The following is a 21,391-nucleotide window of genomic DNA, read 5'->3' on the forward strand; positions in this document are numbered from 1 at the left end:
TTTGCGAATTGCAACCTAGAACGACTTATTGCGACTTAGTTCTATTCTACTAATGCCTCAAATTCCGACTTTTCTCAAACTTCCCAATATTAGAAATGGCAGTTCGAATTTTATTTCGTCTTACTTTTCGTATACTATACCCGTAATGTTCATCAACTTATTACATTATCATTTATGCAACTTAAGAAATTTTAACACCAAGATTTTACTGATCGACTTATATCTTCAGTGATACACTTAAAAGTTAAACCTTATCTAAAGCCCATAATGATATTCGCCTAAGATCCTTGAATCGAATCTTTATCTTATAGCACCAAACTTACGTAACTTAATTATTTACAAGTACATCCCAAATATTAAATTGTTGCAAATCTTTAAATTCGAGTAGCGTTAATCCATAAAACTATCGAACTTCTACCTAATTAATAAAACACTTCTATCATCAATCACATGCTTAAACTATTTTCTTCCCAATTACAATTTAGTTGAGGCTTCAGGCCCTTGGACTTTCCTCGTTGAAATGAATGTTGCATTCTTACGTATTCTCAATGCTTCATACATACTAGCGTATAAAACTTATTAAGTCATCCCATGGGAGCCTTAGACTAACTCTAATAAATCAACTTCACTTATACTCCATAGAGTTCTAGAATCCCCATATCAAGCTTTTTAGATTTTCTCACTCGATAAAAATCTTAATATTCATTAATTGATAACTTATGTTGAACACAACTAATTTTTTTTTATTATTATTATTATTTTTTCACCCAAAATTTTCGTATGAACACGTATTTCATAAACTTAAAATTCAAGCTTACGCGACCCAAATAGTATTAGATAACATAATTCCAACACACATATTCACTTATTCTCAAGTTTCTTAATAACTTACCAAAAATTCCTCAAGACGAGGTGTGTACCTCAATTCTTACATGCATCTATCGAGTAACCTAACCATCAAACATACCCAACTTTCTAGAAAAATTAAATTCCAACAAAGATATAATTTTAACTCTTAAGATCATGATTAAAACTTATGCTACATCAAACCTTAAGTCCTCAAAAATAAGTTAACTTAATGTCTAATCTTGTAACTTGACTAAATGATCACTTTACCTTAAATTGTTATCACTCTAAATTCTTAATTTTTTTCCATTGTCTTATTCCATTAACATTTAGATTTTCAAGCCCAATATTGAATCATCCTACAATGCCCTTGATTGTCATTCCTTATTACATTATAACCCAGATTATAACCAAGTTCTAATTATCTCTTCAAGCTCAAATAACCGAAAAGTCTTATCATTTAAACCATTTAATTCTCACTTACTGCTAAACAAATCCCTAAATTTCTTAAAAATTTCAAAATTAGTTCTTACTTTCCTCGAATATTATCCAAATTTGTTCTTAATCTCGAGAATCCAAAAATTACCCATAAGTTCTTGGCGTTCCTAATCCCATTTTATAGGTTTCTCGTAACATAAAATTCAATAATCTTAACTTTATTAGACCCAAGATCAATTCTCATAACCTCGAAAATTACTGATTTTAGCCAAGTGTTCCTCAAAAGTTCGAATTTTAATCCTCAAAATTTCAAAATTTATAATTTGGTCTTTAAAATTGTCAAAGATTACAATTTTGGCTTTATAACTCCTCGAAATTTGCATTTTTTTCCATAAAATTTTCGACTTGGCCTCATTAAACCTTAAAATTCTCAAAACTAAAAATTTAATCCCAAAGTTTGGTAAATTCGAAATAGTCCCTTAGAATTTTATTGTTGCACTCAGGTCCTCAATTATTGGCTATTACAATTAGGTCCTTTAAATTCTCAATCAATTCAATTAAATCCTTAGGTCCCATTAGGTAGAGCATGCATCCTAAATAAATTCTACGTTTTTATACTTACAAAGATCGTCGTAGTTTTCGAATCATTAATCCTTGTATGGATTCATCAAAAATTAATTCAACTAGCAACCACGAACTATCAATAATTTCTTAGAAATTCTACAAGTCCCAAAAGCATTCATAACTTTCAAGATTAACTTATTACCCCAAAGAGTAGAACATCAGTACTTCTAACCTAAAAATCGGTATAATCAAATCATTATCCACTTCTCCTAAAGACCAATATTCGAATTCTTAGACACGTCCAATTCCAAACGTAACCAACATGCAATTTAATCTAGTTTTTAAAACAGTAAATCTTTAAATCATAAAAGCAGTTAAACATATACCATAAATCATCATAAAGCGTAAATCATGTTAACATGCAGATATGAGTAAAACATTGAAAACATTGAAATCATAAAAGCTTCGAGACTTGAGGCTTGAAGACTGAGCTGCAAAAACTGGCGGTGGCACAACCCTATACATGGCCCTTCCTCTAATACCAACTGTAACGTCTCACTCATTTTTAAAATTCTACTGGACATTTTTTTTAAATAAAAGCTCGCATTTTCGAAATAACATTTAAAATAATCGTAATAATTTGACAGTAAAAAAATAACCAAACTCATCTACAATCATACGAAAACATAAACTAATAAAAATCTTAAAATCATCAACGTGTGAAAATATTCATTTCCTCTCAATCTCATAAATCGTAATGCGGAAAACATGTGGTCCTCGGGTCGTGTCATCGCACCAGGTCTGCCTACTCAGAGTTCGGCACCTATAGTCTCCTCAACATTTAGCTCACCTGCATCACACACGCCTAGTGAGTCTAAAGAATCAACACACCTATACCAGGAATAACAAGTACATATACATAGCACACAGTAGTGAAAAATATCATACTCAACATATCTTTCATGAACTTAAAAGCATAACATAAACGTGTATTGAAAAATCATAATGCCAACATACCTTTCATAAACTTTAAAACATGAATATAAACATGTCGTATCAAATCATATCGTATTAAATCATGTCATCATAAACTTAAACATTTTCTTTTTAATTGAATTCAGTTCATTAGTTGTGACTTTCGTATCAGCTCTATCGTATCATCTCTATCGATGGATCCATCTATAAAACTGTGGTACCCGGCGGCGGGGACATCAGCGACAGCATTACCCGTCCACTGAGCCTTGGCCTCAGCTCATCATATCTCATATCATGTCAATGGAAATACGATCTTCGGGCTCCCTCTGGGGCCTTCTCCCGTAAACGGGCTCTCTCTAGGGCCTTTTCCCTCACGATATCTCCAATCCTATCATCGTATACACATACATCGTCAGTCACAACCAACTCCCATCCTTCAAAAACATCATGATATTCACCACTTAATAAAAACATGCATATACGTAATTTTTCCTTTAAACCAATCATGCAACGTATATTTTCATAAAATCTTAAAAATCGTGATCATGATGCATAAAACTTTAAAATATAGTAAATTTGTGCTCATGGCGCTGCCAGGACCAACATCTAACCCCGGGTGCAAAATGACCATTTTGCCCCTAGAAACCCAAAAATTACCATTTTGTCCTTAGACGTAAAATTTCACGTTTTTGACATTTTCTTAATTCCATTGACTCTAACATGTCTCAAATAATTATTTAAGACTACAAAAATTTTCCCATATTTTTATTTGGCTTAAATCGATGAATTTTAAATTAATTTTTAAACATAACATATTAACGCGCTTTAATCCCGAATTAAACCAAACCTTAGCATAAAATTCCCAAATTAAAAACTTAGACTTCTTATAATTATTTGACTTTAAATATAATTTTTCATAATTTAATTAAGCTTAAATCTAGCGTTTCAATTAATTCTGTAATTAACGTTTCGTGTTGCGACTAAATCCCGGATAAATCCAAAACTCATTATTTTGATCCAAAGCTTACCAAATTCCTTAAAATATCCCAAAACATATTTAAAAGCATCCCTAGACGTAAACTCGAGCCCATTTTATAACTTAACTGAATTGTTTTAAAACTTGGACCGGTGTCCCGGTTTTAAGCCGAATCGACTCGAAACTTAACCGTATTTTTCCCAACTTTTTACCACACCTAATAAACACTTAAAAGGCCTTATAAACATCTAGACCTGTCGCTTAAACCATTCGATCAGGCCTTACAAGATGCTGGAAATCAGCCTCTTCCCCTTTCGCCTACCCTACTACACTACCTCCATATTCTCGCGTCTTAGCCCCACACCGATGGAACCAGGCACGTCTCAGCCTTTCCTAGACCACCATAGGGCTCCCCTGAACCTACTGCACCCACGCCATCAGCCTCATGCATCAGGCGTAGATCACCCTATCGCTACACTCCCCACAACACCAATCGAACCCAACTCGTCCAACTCTTCCCTTGCGGCTCCTAGGACAAGACCAGCAACGTTCGTGCATTTCCAGACCATGGTTCAGACCCACCAGAGTCTATTCAAGGTCTAGATTCGCCCTTGCACCACCAGACTTCACCTACCCACCGATCTAGACAAAGAAAACGAGAAACCCCAAGCCGCTACACATCTCGGCCTTCACTCCAAACCTACCGAACCTTACACCAGCCTCATGACTCCACTAACCTGCTCTAAACAGTCCCTTAGCATCAACAAAACGGCAGCCTCCTTGCACAATTCAAGAAAATGTGAGACTTGAAACAAAAAGAATGCAATAAACACAAGAAAATCAAAGATCTTCCATAGACAAGCTTGGATCGAAACTTTTCATGCATGAACACCAAACTCAGTATATAAAACGTGTATGATGCACAAGAATGATATAGAGCGTGCCTGGTGAAAATATTTCGCAAGAAAACCGAAGAACGAGCGTCGGGAATCAAGTCGGAGAATTTTCTTACGCCTTGAATGGAAATGGCCGTGCTTTCAGCTGCTGGGATTTCTATGAAAATGTTGAGATGGGATTGAGGGTGTCGGCTGATTGGGGAGGGTAATGTTAGGTGTAGTGGGTCCTTAGGGATTTATTATGTAGTTAATTAAAACATAATAGGCCATAAGTTGTTAATTAAAGATTTAAAAAGGATTTTAAGCCCAAAAAGCTTAAAAGTAGTCTCATTAAGTCCAAACACACTCCCGAAAAATATTTCGTGGTGTAAAGTTTTTGAAAATATTAGCCGAACCCTCAAAAAATCCCCCGAGTCGATAAAATTTGCTTACCAGGTAAAAATAAAATTCTGCGGATAAAAATACCAAATAAATCTCAATTCTTGAAAAATACCTTTAAAACATCTTATATTAATTAATAGAACTTAATCGTGTAATAAAAATAATTTTCTTGAAAATTCTCCGGTCTCTGATCCTCGTTCGAGAGCGAAATACAACTTAAAAACCTTAATGCATGAACTTATAAAATGTATGGAATAAATTCTACCATGCATGAATTATGCATAAAATGCATAAAAATAATTAAACACAATTTAATAAAATAAAAATAAATTTTATGCTTTAAAAGAATTTAATGAAATACCAAAGAATTTAATAGTTTGCATGCATGTGGTTTACGTGGACTTTCCGATTTTCGGGACGTTACAATCTTCCCCCCTTAAATTGAATTTCGTCCGCGAAATTCGCTTATCCTTGATAATCACAAAGTTTAGACTCTTAATTCTAGAATCTCAATATTCCACGTTTCCGCTGCGCTACTGTGATAAAATAATAAATCTTAGGATGTACTTATGTCTCCTCAATCCTAATTATTTTGCCTATTGAAATCCTTATTTGCGAATTGCAACCTAGAACGACTTATTGCGACTTAGTTCTATTCTACTCATGCCTCAAATTCCGACTTTTCTCAAACTTCCCAATATTAGAAATGGCAGTTCGAATTTTATTTCGTCTTACTTTTCTTATACTATACCCGTAATGTTCATCAACTTATTACATTATCATTTATGCAACTTAAGAAATTTTAACACCAAGATTTTACTGATCGACTTATATCTTCGGTGATACACTTAAAAGTTAAACCTTATCTAAAGCCCATAATGATATTCGCCTAAGATCCTTGAATCGAATCTTTATCTTATAGCACCAAACTTACGTAACTTAATTATTTACAAGTACATCCCAAATATTAAATTGTTGCAAATCTTTAAATTCGAGTAGCGTTAATCCATAAAACTATCGAACTTCTACCTAATTAATAAAACACTTCTATCATCAATCACATGCTTAAACTACTTTCTTCCCAATTACAATTTAGTTGAGGCTTAAGGCCCTTGGACTTTCCTCGTTGAAATGAATGTTGCATTCTTACGTATTCTCAATGCTTCATACATACTAGCGTATAAAACTTATTAAGTCATCCCATGGGAGCCCTAGACTAACTCTAATAAATCAACTTCACTTATACTCCATAGAGTTCTAGAATCCCCATATCAAGCTTTTTAGATTTCTCACTCGATAAAAATCTTAATATTCATTAATTGATAACTTATGTTGAACACAACTAATTCTTTTTTTTTTATTATTATTATTTTTTCACCCAAAATTTTCGTATGAACACGTATTCCATAAACTTAAAATTCAAGCTTACGCGACCCAAATAGTATTAGATAACATAATTCCAACACACATATTCACTTATTCTCAAGTTTCTTAATAACTTACCAAAAATTCCTCAAGACGAGGTGTGTACCTCAATTCTTACATGCATCTATCGAGTAACCTAACCATCAAACATACCCAACTTTCTAGAAAAATTAAATTCCAACAAAGATATAATTTTAACTCTTAAGATCATGATTAAAACTTATGCTACATCAAACCTTAAGTCCTCAAAAATAAGTTAACTTAATGTCTAATCTTGTAACTTGACTAAATGATCACTTTACCTTAAATTGTTATCACTCTAAATTCTTAATTTTTTTCCATTGTCTTATTCCATTAACATTTAGATTTTCAAGCCCAATATTGAATCATCCTACAATGCCCTTGATTGTCATTCCTTATTACATTATAATCCAGATTATAACCAAGTTCTAATTATCTCTTCAAGCTCAAATAACCGAAAAGTCTTATCATTTAAACCATTTAATTCTCACTTACTGCTAAACAAATCCCTAAATTTCTTAAAAATTTCAAAATTAGTTCTTACTTTCCTCGAATATTATCCGAATTTGTTCTTAATCTCGAGAATCCAAAAATTACCCATAAGTTCTTGGCGTTCCTAATCCCATTTTATAGGTTTCTCGTAACATAAAATTCAATAATCTTAACTTTATTAGACCCAAGATCAATTCTCATAACCTTGAAAATTACTGATTTTACCCAAGTGTTCCTCAAAAGTTCGAATTTTAATCCTCAAAATTTCAAAATTTACAATTTGGTCCTTAAAATTGTCAAAGATTACAATTTTGGCTTTATAACTCCTCGAAATTTGCATTTTTTTTTCCATAAAATTTTCGACTTGGCCTCATTAAACCTTAAAATTCTCAAAACTAAAAATTTAATCCCAAAGTTTGGTAAATTCGAAATAGTCCCTTAGAATTTTATTGTTGCACTCAGGTCCTCAATTATTGGTTATTACAATTAGGTCCTTTAAATTCTCAATCAATTCAATTAAATCCTTAGGTCCCATTAGGTAGAGCATGCATCCTAAATAAATTCTACGTTTTTATACTTACAAAGATCGTCGTAGTTTTCGAATCATTAATCCTTGTATGGATTCATCAAAAATTAATTCAACTAGCAACCACGAACTATCAATAATTTCTAAGAAATTCTACAAGTCCCAAAAGCATTCATAACTTCCAAGATTAACTTATTACCCCAAAGAGTAGAACATCAGTACTTCTAACCTAAAAATCGGTATAATCAAATCATTATCCACTTCTCCTAAAGACCAATATTCGAATTCTTAGACACGTCCAATTCCAAACGTAACCAACATGCAATTTAATCTAGTTTTTAAAACAGTAAATCCTTAAATCATAAAAGCAGTTAAAATATACAATAAATCATCATAAAGCGTAAATCATGTTAACATGCAGGTGATATGAGTAAAACATTGAAAACATTGAAATCATAAAAACTTACAGACTTGAGGCTTGAAGACTGAGCTGCAGAAACTGGCGGTGGCACAACCCTATACATGGCCCTTGCTCTGATACCAACTGTAACGTCTCACTCATTTTTAAAATTCTACTGGACATTTTTTTTAAATAAAAGCTCGCATTTTCGAAATAACATTTAAAATAATCGTAATAATTTGACAGTAAAAAAATAACCAAACTCATCTACAATCATACGAAAACATAAACTAATAAAAATCTTAAAATCATCAACGTGTGAAAATATTCATTTCCTCTCAATCTCATAAATCGTAATGCGGAAAACATGTGGTCCTCGGGTCGTGTCATCGCACCAGGTCTGCCTACTCAGAGTTCGGCACCTATAGTCTCCTCAACATTTGGCTCACCTGCATCACACACGCCTAGTGAGTCTAAAGAATCAACACACCTATACCAGGAATAACAAGTACATATACATAGCACACAGCAGTGAAAAATATCATACTCAACATATCTTTCATTAACTTAAAAGCATAACATAAACGTGTATTGTAAAATCATAATGCCAACATACCTTTCATAAACTTTAAAACATGAATATAAACATGTCGTATCAAATCATATCGTATTAAATCATGTCATCATAAACTTAAACATTTTCTTTTTAACTAAATTCAGTTCATTAGTTGTGACTTTCGTATCAGCTCTATCGTATCAGCTCTATCGATGGATCCATCTATAAAATCGTGGTACCCGGCGACGGAGACATCAGCGACAGCATTATCCGTCCACTGAGCCTTGGCCTCAGCTCATCATATCTCATATCATGTCAATGGAAATACGATCGTCGGGCTCCCTCTGGGGCCTTCTCCCGTAAACAGGCTCCCTCTAGGGCCTTTTCCCTCACGATATCTCCAATCCTATCATCGTATACATATACATCGTCAGTCACAACCAACTCCCATCCTTCAAAAACATCATGATATTCACCACTTAATAAAAACATGCATATACGTATTTTTTCCTTTAAACCAAGCATGCAACGTATATTTTCATAAAATCTTAAAAATCGTGATCATGATGCATAAAACTTTAAAATATAGTAAATTTGTGCTCATGGCGCTGCCAGGACCAACATCTAACCCCAGGTGCAAAATGACCATTTTGCCCCTGTAAACCCAAAAATTACCATTTTGCCCTTAGACGTAAAATTTCACGTTTTTGACATTTTCTTAATTCCATTGACTCTAACATGTCCCAAATAATTATTTAAGCCTACAAAAATTTTCCCATATTTTTATTTGGCTTAAATCGATGAATTTTAAATTAATTTTTAAACATAACATATTAACGCGCTTTAATCCCGAATTAAACCAAACCTTAGCATAAAATTCCCAAATTAAAAACTTATACTTCTTATAATTATTTGACTTTAAATATAATTTTTCATAATTTAATTAAGCTTAAATCTAGCGTTTCAATTAATTCTGTAATTAACGTTTCGTGTTGCGACTAAATCCCGGATTAAATCCAAAACTCATTATTTTGATCCGAAGCTTACCAAATTCCTTAAAATATCCCAAAACATATTTAAAAGCATCCCTAGACGTAAACTCGAGCCCATTTTATAACTTAACCGAATTGTTTTAAAACTTGGACCGGTGTCCTGGTTTTAAGCCGAATCGACTCGAAACTTAACCGTATTTTTCCCAACTTTTTACCACACCTAATAAACACTTAAAAGGTCTTATAAACATCCAGACCCGTCGCTTAAACCATTCGATCAGGGCTTACAAGATGCTGGAAATCAGCCTCTTCCCCTTTCGCCTACCCTACTACACTACCTCCCTATTCTCGCGTCTTAGCCCAACACCGATGGAACCAGGCACGTCTCAGCCTTTCCTAGACCACCATAGGGCTCCCCTGAACCTACTGCACCCACGCCATCAGCCTCATGCATCAGGCGTAGATCACCCTATCGCTACACTCCCCACAACACCAATCGAACCCAACTCGTCCAACTCTTCCCTTGCGGCTTCTAGGACAAGACCAGCAGCGTTCGTGCATTTCCAGACCATGGTTCAGACCCACCAGAGTCTATTCAAGGTCTAGAGTCGCCCTTGCACCACCAGACTTCACCTACCCACCGATCTAGACAAAGAAAACGAGAAACCCCAAGCCGCTACACATCTCGGCCTTCACTCCAAACCTACCGAACCTTACACCAGCCTCATGACTCCACTAACCTGCTCTAAACAGTCCCTTAGCATCAACAAAACGGCAGCCTCCTTGCACAATTCAAGAAAATGTGAGACTTGAAACAAAAAGAATGCAATAAACACAAGAAAATCAAAGATCTTCCATAGACAAGCTTGGATCGAAACTTTTCATGCATGAACACCAAACTCAGTATATAAAACGTGTATGATGCAGAAGAATGATATAGAGCGTGCCTGGTTAAAATATTTCGCTAGAAAACCGAAGAACGAGCGTCGGAAATCAAGTCGGAGAATTTTATTACGCCTTGAATGGAAATGGCCGTGCTTTCAGCTGCTGGGATGTCTATGAAAATGTTGAGATGGGAGTGAGGGTGTCGGATGATTGGGGAGGGTAATGTTAGGTGTAGTGGGTCCATAGGGATTTATTAGGTAGTTAATTAAAATATAATAGGCCATAAGTTTCTAATTAAAGATTTAAAAAGGATTTTAAGCCCAACAAGCTTAAAAGTAGTCTCATTATGTCCAAACACACTCCCGAAAAATATTTCGTGATGAAAAGTTTTTGAAAATATTAGCCGAACCCTCAAAAAGTCCCCTGATTCGATAAAATTTGCTTACCGGGTAAAAATAAAATTCTGCAGATAAAAATACCCAATAAATCTCAATTCTTGAAAAATACCTTTAAAACATCTTGTATTAATTAATAGAACTTAATCGTGTAATAAAAATAATTTTCTTGAAAATTCTCCGGTCTCTGATCCTCGTTCAAGAGCGAAATGCAACTTAAAAACCTTAATGCATGAACTTATAAAATCTATGGAATAAATTCTACCATGCATGAATTATGCATAAAATGCATAAAAATAATTAAACACAATTTAATAAAATAAAAATACATTTTATGCTTTAAAATAATTTAATGAAATACCAAAGAATTTAATAATTTGCATGCATGTGGTTTATGTGGACTTTTCGATTTTCGGGACGTTACACGCGGCACTGCTCTCGCCCAATCAGAACCAAGAAGTTAACCGTTCTGGCGCGATGCCAGAGCTAGGATGGGTGACCTCCCTGGAAAGTACTCGTGTCGCGACCGTTTACGTAAATTATAGCTAAAACTGTTGAAATAATTGTTTTTAATAAGTTAACCATCTCCGGAGTAATCTGCGTCATACCCTTCCGCACAGAACCGGCTCACGACAACAAAAATCGCTAAATGATCCCAGAAAATTGAAAAAAAAAATAAGAAGAAGAAAATAACGAATGTAAAGCTATTATTATGCCTAGGATACGATAAAATGGAACCGGAATCGAATTTTGGACTTCCTAAACGGATTTCTTGAGGAAACGAAAGCTTAACAGAAGCTGAAAATCGCAAATTAAAGGGTCTTAAAGAAGGAATTCGGCTAAAATCTCGCCAGCTCATTGTAGAGTAATCAGTCTCGTTCATTTGCCCGTTTACAATCAAATTAGGCTACAATTTTGTCCAAATCCGGCAGTGCCCGAGCTACGTTGATTTCACATGTCTTATCTGGTCCCGATCGAGATTCAGATGATTTGAGCCGAAAATCGTCTGTCAACAAGTAATCAAAATAGAAAAACACAAAAAAGGGTGCAACACGAGGATTTCCCAGGGGGTCACCCGTCCTAGTACTGCTCGCCCAAGCACGCTTAACTTCCGAGTTCTGATGGTATCCGGTGCATTAGTGCTGGTATGATCCCACCCAACATTGAGTGGGATGTTTATTCTTATATCCCTCGAGTACGTGTGGCGCGGGTGGCGATGGACAACAAATAAATCCTTATATTATTTCGAAAATTTTGATTCAGCCCTTAAACGTTCGTAAATTGCCCTTAGGTCCCCAATCTTTTGAAATATTGCATTTTGGTCCCTTAAATTTCGATACTTGCATGTTGATTTTATACGTTGGGACGTAAATTTTATCGGTGTGGGTTTTTCAATAAAAAAATACGAATTTTTTGACAACCCCGCTATTTAATTCCCAAACTATTTTTACCAAAACTTTACTAACATTTTATTTAATTCTAATTAAAGACTAATGGGCTTAATTAGGGGCTTAATAGGCCTAAAGCCTTGTTAGTGTTTAATTAAGTATATAATATGTAAACCTTTCCCATAAACCTACGATTATTTCAAAAGCACACGGCCACAATTCTGAAAATACCTAGATTACACGGCACACACATTCTTAAAAATTGAGGCAAACTTTCGAGCGTTGCCAAGGGAAAGTCTTAGCCAAGGTTCTTGCTCCGTTCTTCGTCATCGTCAATGGTTTTTCGTGCGTAAATTACGCATAGGCTCACATATTCTTCCCTTCAAACCATCATCACATCATATTATATTTTTATGCATAAAAATTTTGGGAAACAAGTGACACTTTGAATTATTTTCGTTTTTATGCAATCCATGAAATTCCAAGCATGATTTTGATTCAAACTTTTGTCCTTTACATGTATATACGAGCTCCCATGATATAGGTTATGTTTAGGCATGATTTTACACGGGATTTAGAGTCCTAGATAATCACCTTAACACCACACACGAAATAGAACACAAGCTGTGCAGCAACCTTCTGTCATGGAGCAAAGGGGTTCGGTTTTATTGTTGCAGGGGCTAGGGCTTGGTTGGCTGGTTCCACGGGTTAACCAAGGTCATGGGTGAGTTAGGGAGAGAGTCCTAGCCATGCTAGGACTCGCATTCAAGGGCTGGGAAGGAGTCCTAGCAAGCTATGACTCCCACCCGAGAATCAAGGGGAATTGCGTGTAGGGTTCTGGGCTTGTTGCAGGCTGGTGGGCATGGTCCAGGGGACCTGGGCTAGGTCAGGTCGAGTCCTTAGGGTCCTTAGGGAGTGCACAACAGGTTGGTTTGGTGGCTGGGTTCGTTGGTAGGGGCAGGGAAGCTTGATCAAGAGTCCTTGTCCAACAAGGATTTCTCGGCCAGCTTATGGTAGAGGAGTATGGGGCACGTTTTTTTGGTTAGGGGTGTTTTCCGTGGGATATATGGGTCCAGTAGGGTACTTTAGGATGTTGGTCAAGTTTTGGATCAACATGGTTCGGGGGTAACTCGTGAAAATCAAGAGATGGCTCGGGGTCGAAGATTTTGGGTCATTAGAGTTTTTAAAACTTGGGAAAATTAAAAAATGGTTCACGGGGGTCGAGTCGTGGTTCATAAGGGCTAAAATAATATAAAAAGACTAAATTCTCAACTGGTACCAACACTTAGGAATCTAGGTACTTAAGTCTGGAGGTCCTGGGTTCAAGTGTTAGGGAAGGAGAAAGAAACCACTTACCAGGGGTGAGATATTCTATGAGTGACGGTGCATTGGCCCATGCTGGACCATCCTAACGACCCATGACCAGTAGTGGTGCGTGGGTATGGGCAGAGGCCTTTGTTGGTTCAGCCTAATGGCCCATGATCATTACAGCACTGCTCTCGCCCAATCAGAACCATGAAGTTAAGCGTTCTGGCGCGATGGCAGAGCTAGGACGGGTGACCTCCCTGGGAAGTCCTCGTGTCGCGACCGTTTACGTAAATTATTGATAAAACAGTCGAAATATTTGTTTTTAATGAGTTAACCGTCTCCGGAGTAATCTGCGTCATACCCTTCCGCACAGAACCGGCTCACGACAAAAAAAATTGCTAAATGTTCCCAGGAAAATAGAATAAAAATAGGAAAAAAAATTAGCGAATGTAAAGTTATTATTATGCCTGCGATACGATAAAATGGAATCGGAATCCAATTTCGGACTTCCTAAGCGGATTTCTCGAAGAAACGGAAGCTTAACAAAAGCGGAAAATCGCAAATTATAGGGTCTTAGAGAAGGAATTCGGCTAAAATCTTGCCAGCTCATTGCGGAGTAAAGAGTCTCGTTCGTTTACCCGTTTACAATCAAATTAGGCTACAATTTTTTCCAAATCCGACAGAGCCCGAGCTACGTTGATTTCACATGTCTTATCTAGTGCCGATCGATATTCAGATGATTTGAGCCGAAAATCGTCTGTCAACAAGTAATCAAAAATAGAAAAACACGAAAAGGGGTGCAACACGAGGACTTCCCAGGGGGTCACCCATCCTAGTACTGCCCTAGCACTAGCACACTTAACTTCGGAGTTCTGATGGGATCCAGTGCATTAGTGCTGGTATGATCGAACACGACATTGAGTGGGATGTTTATTCTTATATCCCTCTACTACGTGTGGCGCGGGCGGCGATGGACAACACGTGGCACTGCACTCGCCCAATCAGAACCATGAAGTTAAACGTTTTAATGCGATGGCAGAGTGAGGATGGCTGACCTCCTTGGCAAGTCCTCGTGTCGCGACCGTTTACGTAAATTATAGCTAAAACAGTCGAAATAATTGTTTTTAATGAGTTAACCGTCTCCGGAGTAATCTGCGTCATACCCTTCCGCACAGAACCGGCTCACAACAACAAAAATCGCTAAATGTTCCCAGAAAATAGAAAAAAAATAAGAAGAAGAAAATATCGAACGTAAAGCTATTATTATGCCTCGGATACGATAAAATGGAACCGGAATCGAATTTCGGACTTCCTAAACGGATTTCTCGAGGAAACAGAAGCTTAAAAGTAGCAGAAAATCACATATTAGAGGGTCTTAGAGAAGAAATTCGGATAAAATCTCGTCAGCTCATTGCAGAGTAATGAGTCTCGTTCGTTTGCCCGTTTACAATCAAATTAGCCAACAATTTTGTCCAAATCCGGCAGTGCCCGAGCTACGTTGATTTTACATGTCTTATCTGGTCCCGATCGAGATTCAGATGATTTGAGCCGAAAATCGTCTATGAACAAGTAATCAAAAATAGAAAAACACGAAAAGAGGTGCAACACGAGGACTTCCCAGGGGGTCGCCCATCCTGGGAAGTCCTCGTGTCGTGACCGTTTACGTAAATTATAGCTAAAATAGTCGAAATAATTTTTTTTATGAGTTAACCGTCTCCAGAGTTATCTGCGTGATACCTTTCCGCACCGAACCGGCTCACGACAACAAAAATCTATAAATGTTCCCAGAAAATAGAAAAAAAAATAAGAAGAAGAAAATAGCGAATATAAAGCTATTATTTTGCCTGGGATACGATAAAATGGAACTGGAATCGAATTTCAAACTTCCTAAACATATTTATCGAGGAAACGGAAGCTTAACAGAAGCGGAAAATCGCAAATTAGAGGGTCTTAGAGAAGGAATTCGGCTAAAATCTCGTCAGCTCATTGCTGAGTAACGAGTCTCGTTTGTTTTCCCGTTTACCATCAAATTAGCCTACAATTTTGTCCAAATCCGGCAGGGCCCGAGCTACGTTTATTTCACATGTCTTATCAGGTCCCGATCGAGATTCAGATGATTTGAGCCGAAAATCATCTGTCAACAAGTAATCGAAAATAGAAAAACACGTAAATGGGTGCAACACGAGGACATCCCAAGGAATCACCCATCCTAGTACTGCTCTCGACCAAACACGCTTAACTTCGGAGTTCTAAAGAGATCCATTGCATTAGTGCTGGTATGATCGCACCCGACATTGAGTGGAATGTTTATTCTTATATCCCTTGAGTACGTGCGGCGTTGGCGGTGATGTACAACACGCGGCACTGCTCTCGCAAAATCAGAACCAAGAAGTTAAGCGTTTTGGCGCGATGGCAGAGCTAGGATGGGTGACTTTCCTGGGAAGTCCTCGTGTCGCGACCGTTTACGTAAATTATAGCTAAAACAGTCGAAATAATTGTTTTTAATGAGTTAACCGTCTCCGGAGTAATCTGCGTCATACCCTTTCGCACAGAACGGCTCACGACAACAAAAATCGCTAAATGTTCCCAGAAAATAGAAAAAAATAAGATGAAGATAATAGCGAATATAAAGCTATTATTATGCTTGGGATACGATAAAATGGAACCGGAATCGAATTTCGGACTTCCTAAGCGGATTTCTCGAGGAAACGGAAGCTCAACAGAAGCGGAAAATCGCAAATTAGAGTGTCTTAGAGAAGGAATTCGGCTAAAATCTCGCCAGCTCATTGTAGAGCAATGAGTCTCGTTGTTTGCCCGTTTACAATCAAATTAGGCTACAATTTTGTCCAAATCTGGCTGTGCCCGAGCTATGTTGATTTCTCATGGCTTATCTGGTCCCGATCGAGATTCTGATGATTTGAGCCGAAAATCGTCTGTCAATAAGTAATCAAAAATAGAAAAACACGAAAAGAGGTGCAACACGAGGACTTCCCAGGGGTCACCCATCCTAGTACTGCTCTCGCCCAAGCACGCTTAACTTCGGAGTTCTGATGGGATCCGGTGCATTAATGCTGGTATGATCGCACCCAACATTGAGTGGGATGTTTATTCTTATATCCCTCGAGTACATGTGAAGCAGGCGGCGATTGACAACAGAACCATGAAGTTAAGCGTTCTGGCGCGATGGCAGAGCTAGGATAGGTGACCTCCCTGGGAAGTTCTCGTGTCGCGACCGTTTACGTAAATTATGGATAAAACAGTCGAAATAATTTTTTTAATGAGTTAACCGTCTAGAAATCTGCGTTATACCCTTCCGCACAGAACCAGCTCACGACAACAAAAATCGTAAAAATGTTCCCAGAAAACTGAAAAAAAATAAGAAGAAGAAAATAGCGAATGTAAAGCTATTATTATGCCTGGGATACGATAAAATGGAACTGGAATTGAATGTCTGACTTTCTAAACGGATTTCTAGAGGAAACAAAAGCTTAACAGAAGCTGAAAACCGCAAATTAAAGGGTGTTAGAGAAGGAATTCGGCTAAAATCTCGCCAGCTCATTGCGGAGTAACGAGTCTCATTCATTTGCCCGTTACAATTAAATTAGACTACAATTTTGTCCAAATCCGGTAGTGCCCGAGCTAAGTTGATTTCACTTGTCTTATCTGCTCTCGATCTAGATTCAGATGATTTGAGCCGAAAATCGTCTGTCAACAGGTAATCAAAAATAGAAAAACACGAAAAGTGGGTGCAACACGAGGACTTCACAAGGGGTCACCCATCCTAGTACAAGCTCTCGCCCAAGCACGCTTAACTTCGGAGTTCTAATGGGATCCGGTGCATTAGTGCTGGTATGATCGAACCCGACATTGAGTGGGACGTTTATTCTTATATCCCTCGAGTACGTGTGGCGCGGGCGGCGATGGAGAACACGCGGCACTGCTCTCGCCCAATCAGAACCATGAAGTTAAGCATTCTGGCGTGATGGCAGAGCTAGGATGGGTGACCTCCCTGGGAAGTCCGCGTGCCGCGACCGTTTACGTAAATTATGGCTAAAACAATCGAAATAATTGTTTTTAATGAGTTAACCATCTCCGAAGTAATTTGCGTCATACCCTCCGAACAGAACCGGGTCATGAGAACAAAAATCGCTAAATGTTCCCAGATAATAGAAAAAAAAAAATAAAAGAAGAAAATAGCGAATGTAAAGATATTATTATGCCTGTGATGCGTTAAATGGATCCGGAATCGAATATCGGACTTCCTAAGCGGATTTCTCGAGGAAACGGAAGCTTAACAGATGCGGAAAATCGCAAATTAGAGTGTCTTAGAGAAGGAATTCAGCTAAATTCTCGCCAGCTCATAGCGGAGTAATGAGTCTCGTTCGTTGACCGTTTACAATCAAATTAGGCTACAATTTTGTCCAAATCTGACAGTGCTTGAGCTACGTTGATTTCACATGTCATATCTGGTCCCGATCGTGATTCAGATGATTTGAGCCGAAAATCGTCTGTCAACAAGTAATCAGAAATAGAAAAACACGAAAAGGGGTGCAACACAAGGACTTGTGGCGCGAGCGGCGATGGACAACACGCGGCACTGCTCTCGCCCAATCATAACCATGAAGTTAAGCGTTCTGGTGCGGTGGCAGAGCTAGGATGGGTGACCTCCCTGGGAAGCCCTTGTGTCGCGACAGTTTACGTAAATTATGGCTAAAACAGTCGAAATAATTGTTTTTAATGAGTTAACTGTCTTCGGAGTAATCTGCGTCATACCCTTCCGCACAGAACCGGCTCACGACAACAAAAATCACTAATGTTTCTAGAAAATAGAAAAAAAATAAAAGAAGAAAATAGCGAATGTAAAGCTATTATTATACCAGGAAACGATAAAATGGAACCGTAATCGAATTTCGGACTTCCTAAACGGATTCTTGAGAAAACGGAAGCTTAACATAAGCGGAAAATCGCAAATTAGAAGGTCTTAGAGACGGAATTCGGCTAAGACCGTTTACAATCAAATTAGGCTACAATTTTGTCCAAATCCGGCAGTGCCCTAGATATGTTGATTTCACATATCTTATTTTGTCCCGATCGAGATTCATATGATTTGAGCAGAAAATCGTATGTCAACAAGTAATTAAAAATAGAAAAACACGAAAATGGGTGCAACACGAGGACTTCACAAGGGGTCACCCATCCTAGTGCTGGTCTCACCCAAGCACGCTTAACTTCGGAGTACTAATGGGATCCGGTGCATTAGTGCTGAAATGATCGCACCCATCATTGAGTCGGATGTTTATTCTTATATCCCTTGAGTACGTGTGGCGCGATCGGCGATGGTCAACACAACGTCACTGCTCTCGCCCAATCAGAATCATGAAGTTAAGCGTTCTGGCGCAATGATGAGCTAGGATGGGTGACCTCCTGGGCAGTCCTCGTGTCGCGACCGTTTACGTAAATTATAGTAAAATAGTCGAAATAATTGTTTTTAATGAGTTAACCGTCTCCGTTGTAATCTGCGTCATACCATTCCGACAGAACCAGCTCACGACAACAAAAATCGCTAAATGTTCCCAGAAAATAGAAAAAAAATAGAAGAAGAAAATATCGAACGTAAAGCTATTATTATGCCTCGGATACGATAAAATGGAACCGGAATCGAATTTCGGAATTCCTAAACGGATTTCTCGAGGAAACGGAAGCTTAAAAGAAGCAGAAAATCACATATTAGAGGGTCTTAGAGAAGGAATTCGGATAAAATCTCGTCAGCTCATTGCAGAGTAATGAGTCTCGTTTGTTTGCCCGTTTACAATCAATTAGCCAACAATTTTGTCCAAATCCGGCAGTGCCCGAGCTACGTTGATTTCACATGTCTTATCTGGTCCCGATCGAGATTCAGATGATTTGATCCGAAAATCGTCTATGAACAAGTAATCAAAAATAGAAAAACACGAAAAGAGGTGCAACACAAGGACTTCCCAGGGGTCGCCCATCCTGGGAAGTCCTCGTGTCGTGACCTTTTACGTAAATTATAGCTAAAACAGTCGAAATAATTTTTTTTTATGAGTTAACCGTCTCTAGAGTTATCTGCGTGATACCTTTCCGCACCGAACCGGCTCACGACAACAAAAATCTATAAATGTTCCCAGAAAATAGAAAAAAATAAAAAGAAGAAAATAGCGAATGTAAAGCTATTATTTGCCTGGGATACGATAAAATAGAACTGGAATCGAATTTCAAACTTCCTAAACATATTTATTGAGGAAACGGAAGCTTAACGAAGCGGAAAATCGCAAATTAGAGGGTCTTAGAGAAGGAATTCGGCTAAAATCTCGTCAGCTCATTGCTGAGTAACGAGTCTCGTTGTTAGCACGTTTACCATAAAATTAGCCTACAATTTTGTCCAAATCCGGCAAGGCCCGAGCTACGTTTATTTCACATGTCTTATCAGGTCCCGATCGAGATTCAGATGATTTGAGCCGAAAATCATCTGTCAACAAGTAATCGAAAATAGAAAAACACGTAAATGGGTGCAACACGAGGACATCCCAAGGTCACCCATCCTAGTACTGCTCTCGACCAAACACGCTTAACTTCGGAGTTCTGATGGGATGTGCATTAGTGCTGGTATGATCGCACCCGACATTGAGTGGAGTTTATTCTTATATCCCTCGAGTACGTGCGGCGTTGGCGGATGAGACAACACGCGGCACTGCTCTCGCAAAATCAGAACCAAGAAGTTAAGCGTTTTGGCGCGATGGCAGAGCTAGGATGGGTGACTTTCCTGGGAAGTCCTCGTGTCGCGACTGTTTACGTAAATTATAGCTAAACAGTCGAAATAATTGTTTTTAATGAGTTAACCGTCTCCGGAGTAATCTGCGTCATACCCTTCCGAACAGAACCGGCTCACGGCAACAAAAAATCGCTAAATGTTCCCAGAAAATAGAAAAAAAAATAAGATGAAGAAAATAGCGAATATAAACCTATTATTATGCCTGGATACGATAAAATGGAACTGGATTCGAATTTCGGACTTCCTAAGCGGATTTCTCGAGGAAACGGAAGCTCAAAAGAAGCGGAAAATCGCAAATTAGAGTGTCTTAAAGAAGGAATTCGGCTAAAATCTCGCCAGCTCATTGTGAGCAATGAGTCTCGTTCGTTGCCCGTTTACAATCAAATTAGGCTACATTTTGTCCAAATCTGGCAGTGTCGAGCTACGTTGATTTCACATGGCTTATCTGGTCCCGATCGAGTCGAGAGATGATTTGAGCCGAAAATCGTCAGTCAATAATAATCAAAAATAGAAAAACACGAAGAGGGGTGCAACACGAGGACTTCCCAGGGTCATCCATCCTAGTATGCTCTCGCCCAAGCACGTTAACTTCGAAGTTCTGATGGATCCAGTGCATTAGTGCTGGTATGAACGCACCAACATTGAGTGGGGATGTTTTATTTATCCCACGAGTACGTGTGAAGCGGGCGGCGATTGACAATAGAACCATGAAGTTAAGCTTTCTGGCGGATGGCAGAACTAGGATGGGTGACCTCCTGGGAAGTCCTCGTGTCGCGACGTTTACGTAAATTATGATAAAACAGTCGAAATAATTTTTTTAATGAGTTAGCCGTCTCCGGAGTAATCTGGTCATACCCTTCCGCACAGAACATTTCACGACAACAAAAATCGTTAAATGTTCCCAGAAAACTGAAAAAAAATATGAAGAAGAAAATAGCGAATGTAAAGCTATTATTATGTCTAAGATACGATAAAATGGAACCGGAATCGAATTTCGGACTTTCTAAACGGATTTCTAGAGAAACAAAAGCTTAACAGAAGCTGAAAATCGCAAATTAAAAGCTCTCGATCGAGATTCAGATGATTTGAGGAAAATCGTCTGTCAACAGGTAATCAAAAATAGAAAAAACACGA

The 21,391-nt window shown here is 37.8% G+C and overlaps 5 non-coding genes and 3 pseudogenes across 5 annotated transcripts; all 8 read right to left on the minus strand.

The window, feature by feature from the left end:
* Nucleotides 1-11,810: 11,810 nt before the first annotated feature.
* Nucleotides 11,811-11,927, minus strand: LOC142510299 (5S ribosomal RNA). The gene has a single exon (XR_012808421.1). It is a non-coding gene; the product is annotated as a 5S ribosomal RNA (ribosomal RNA).
* Nucleotides 11,928-14,258: 2,331 nt separating this feature from the next.
* LOC142508227 (5S ribosomal RNA) lies at nt 14,259-14,377 on the minus strand. Its single transcript, XR_012806452.1, has one exon. It is a non-coding gene; the product is annotated as a 5S ribosomal RNA (ribosomal RNA).
* Nucleotides 14,378-15,635: 1,258 nt separating this feature from the next.
* Nucleotides 15,636-15,754, minus strand: LOC142511720 (5S ribosomal RNA; annotated as a pseudogene).
* Nucleotides 15,755-16,434: 680 nt separating this feature from the next.
* LOC142513757 (5S ribosomal RNA) lies at nt 16,435-16,552 on the minus strand. Its single transcript, XR_012809686.1, has one exon. It is a non-coding gene; the product is annotated as a 5S ribosomal RNA (ribosomal RNA).
* Nucleotides 16,553-17,207: 655 nt separating this feature from the next.
* On the minus strand, nt 17,208-17,327 carry LOC142506525 (5S ribosomal RNA). Its single transcript, XR_012804814.1, has one exon. It is a non-coding gene; the product is annotated as a 5S ribosomal RNA (ribosomal RNA).
* A 1,297-nt stretch (nt 17,328-18,624) lies between these two features.
* Nucleotides 18,625-18,743, minus strand: LOC142509799 (5S ribosomal RNA). Its single transcript, XR_012807953.1, has one exon. It is a non-coding gene; the product is annotated as a 5S ribosomal RNA (ribosomal RNA).
* Nucleotides 18,744-19,991: 1,248 nt separating this feature from the next.
* LOC142512431 (5S ribosomal RNA) lies at nt 19,992-20,105 on the minus strand (annotated as a pseudogene).
* Nucleotides 20,106-20,781: 676 nt separating this feature from the next.
* LOC142512769 (5S ribosomal RNA) lies at nt 20,782-20,895 on the minus strand (annotated as a pseudogene).
* Nucleotides 20,896-21,391: the final 496 nt, after the last annotated feature.

Source organism: Primulina tabacum, chromosome 10 (assembly GCF_025594145.1).
Source record: "Primulina tabacum isolate GXHZ01 chromosome 10, ASM2559414v2, whole genome shotgun sequence".
In the NCBI taxonomy this organism is placed as follows: Eukaryota; Viridiplantae; Streptophyta; class Magnoliopsida; order Lamiales; family Gesneriaceae; genus Primulina; species Primulina tabacum.